This window comes from Cebus imitator, unplaced genomic scaffold, assembly GCF_001604975.1.
Source record: "Cebus imitator isolate Cc_AM_T3 unplaced genomic scaffold, Cebus_imitator-1.0 Scaffold366, whole genome shotgun sequence".
In the NCBI taxonomy this organism is placed as follows: domain Eukaryota; kingdom Metazoa; phylum Chordata; class Mammalia; order Primates; family Cebidae; genus Cebus; species Cebus imitator.
In genome coordinates this window covers 649,652-652,786 of record NW_016107681.1, presented here as the reverse complement: position 1 = coordinate 652,786, position 3,135 = coordinate 649,652, and the positions used below count along the sequence as shown (strand labels likewise).

The 3,135-nt window shown below is 49.6% G+C and overlaps 1 pseudogene across 1 annotated transcript; it reads right to left on the bottom strand.

Annotated features, from left to right (window-relative positions):
* Positions 1-906: 906 nt before the first annotated feature.
* On the bottom strand, positions 907-1,842 carry LOC108288141 (annotated as a pseudogene). Its single transcript, XR_005196645.1, has one exon. The product of XR_005196645.1 is annotated as a zinc transporter ZIP1-like (transcript).
* Positions 1,843-3,135: the final 1,293 nt, after the last annotated feature.

The window sequence follows — 3,135 nt, the reverse complement described above, 5'->3', positions numbered from 1 at the left end:
CTATGCACAGCCCTCCCTCCCAAAAAATAACCCTGGGGGTAGGCATTGCCCTTCCCCCTTGGGCTCCTCGAGTATATTTAAAAAATGTTTTGGCAGCTCAGTGTTTATCATCTGGGCATGGGGCACCATGTCCATGTCCCATATTCCTAGGGTACAGCAGCAGTAGGTGGCTGCAGCTTTCCAACCTCCCCGCTACCCCAGCATAGCAAATATTTCTGCCCCACCCCAGGATCTGGGACCAAAATAAAGAACACGCAGGCCCCCTTCACTAAGTGGCTGGGTAGGACTCAGTGCCACATTACTGTGCTTTGAGAAAGACGGAGGGGATGTTTGCCACTTTAAAAATAGAGGAGTAAGCAAGACTGGAGAGGTCAGAGAAGATACCAAAATTGGCAGGGAGAGGCCATTTGGCACTAGTCCCCTGGGAGACGGGAAGCGGGAGATAGATATGAGGGTAGGAGCTAAGAAAAGTAGGAGGGTTCCACTCCAAGGGCAGGGTGCTGAAATGGGACAGGACCAAAAGGACACTGACTCTAGGTTTATGACCTCTCCATATCCCTGTCCCACAGCAGCTGGCGCCCATCTCCAGCCTCCCATGTCAGCCTGTCCTTATGTATAGTGTCCAACCTCTGATTCTAGCAGTCAAGTGTCTTCCCCAATCCTAATGTCCCCTAATCATGTCTCTACCAATTTGACCATCTTTTGTTCCTTGGGACTGGGGCCAGCCTCTTGTCTGCCCACTTCCCTCTCATTAGTCAGATAGCCCCAAAGGCTCTATCTTTAGCTCCCAGAGAACTTTTTGGTCCTCAGTACTTCCCTTCTCCATTCCTTCAGATTCCCCACACACTGGGGAAGGGAAGGGAGAATAGGGGTACATGATCATCAATCTCCCCTGCCCCTCTCTTGAAGCCCCCTAGATTTGGATGAAGAGCAGGCCAGTGAGCAGGGCAAAGCCTGCTAGGAGCAGAATGACCTTGAGGATCCTTTGCTCAGAACTGGCCAGCTCCTGGGGCAGGATTTCCAGGAAGGTAATATAGAGAAAGGTGCCAGCCGCCATGCCCTCTAGCACAGACTGGGCCAGCTGGTGCAGAGGTCCTGCCGACTCTGCCAGAGCTGCACCCAGCCCGATGCCTAGAGGTGTCATGCATGAGAAGAGGATCCCACAGCCAGCCACCACCTGTGCCCTAAGGTGGATCTGCAGCAGCCGGAGGGACAGACTGACAGCCAGGATCCCCTTGTAGAGCAGCAAAGCCAGGCACAGCTCCATGGCCCGAGCCTGGTCTCGTTGCACTCGCCTGTGGAACTCCTGGCCCATCATGCCAATGCTGTGGCCCACCGTTCACTGTTCCCAGCAGAGCCCTATTTCCTCCAGAGGTGGCGGCCCTGACTGCTCCTTGTAAGCCAATGTGATTTGCTCCATCACCAGGACCAGGAAGAAGCCCATGGCCAGGATGAACTCTTGCAGCGGGAACTGGAGTGTCACGTGCAAGGCTACCAGGGCCTCATCTATAGCAGCCAGGTAGTCAGGCAGCAGGTCCAGGAGACAGGTGGCTAAAAAGACGCCCCCCGCAAAACAGCTTACTAAACTCAGGGCTTTCTGGCAGGAAGCTGAGGCTTCATGGTTAGCTCCTGGCCTGCGTGGCACACAGACGGGCACCAGGCTGCAGAGAAGGTTGAGCACCAGCAGCAGCACCAGGGCCCCCAACTTCACCTCCAGCCCCACAAGCACTGGAGGCTCTGAAGCTACCGCCTCTGGGCGCCACACCAGGAGTTCGGGCTCTCCCCAGGGCCCCATGGTGCTTCTGGTAGCTCCAGTGACTCTCAGACCTCGCGAGGGTCTCACTACCTTTTTTTGTATTTTCAGTAGAGATGGTGCCATGTTGTCCAGGCTGGTCTCGTACTCCTGACCTTCAGTGATCCGCCTGCCTCAGCCTCCCAAAGTGCTGGGATTACAGGCATGAGCCACCTCGCCCAGCCCCAAGTCTTTTCATACCCAAAAATATCTTTAAATTTGCCCTCCCACTTGAATATTAATTGGCTGATGTTCTGGTATTCACTCGTTATCACTCCGCACTATAGCTGCCCTTTTAAACTCAGCTCGATAGCGCTGGGGCTGGGAGCCTACATACTACATTTCCCAGCTGCCTTCCTTTTAGGGTCTATCAAGAGGAGACACAGAGAGGAGATGGAAAAGCAGGAGGAATGGAAAATCTTCCAGCTTCCGGTTCCAACAGGGTGTCATTGCTGGTTTCTCTTTTCCTGATTGGACTGCAACTGATACTGTTGTATCAGATCTCAAGATGATTGTCCTCAGAAGTTTCAAGACTTTGCTCCATTGTCTTCTAGCATTCCCGCTGAGGTCTTCAACACCTGGTTACTACGTTTCATCTTTCTGGAGGATTTAGACTTTTTTTTTCATTACCCTTGGAGTTTAGAAATCTTGATGCCTTTAGGGACGGGCCTTTTATAATTCTTCTTGTTTGGCATTTGGTCTGCTCTTTAAATCTAAAGATGGAAGTTTTTTCCCAGCTCAGAGAAATTGTTTATTCTGTCACTACTTTGATTATCTCCTCTCCAACAGACTCTCTGTTCTTGGCTTCTGAGAATTCCTATTAGATAGAGAGTTAAATTTCAGGTCCTGCCCCATGTCTCTTAATTCTTCTGTTACACTTAAAAAAAAAAAAAAACTTCTTATCTGTTTTGCATTCTTTGAGAGAGTCTCTCAGTCCTGTCATCTGTTCAGTCTTCAGCCGTGGTCACTCGGCTGGTCAGTCCTTCCAGTGAGCTTATTATGTTAGCAATTGCACTTTTTGTAATTTCAAGAACTCTGACATATTCTTTTGACAGCAGTCAGCTCTCTATTTATGGATAGTACTTTTATTTCATTTAAATATCTCTCTAGATCCTGGGAGAATTCTGTGGGGATTAGTTCTTTTGTTTGTTTAGTTTGGTGCATCTCTTTCACGATGTTGGTTTTCCTCAAATATGTTTGATAACTCTTTACTCTCTGTTCTTGTTACAGATGAAGGTCCAGACTTTTCTATAGTAGAGGCTGGTGTGTATTTTCTATACTCCAGTGAAAAATGCCTGTTCTCATGATAGCATAAGCAAGCAATGGCTATGAAAACCCAAACT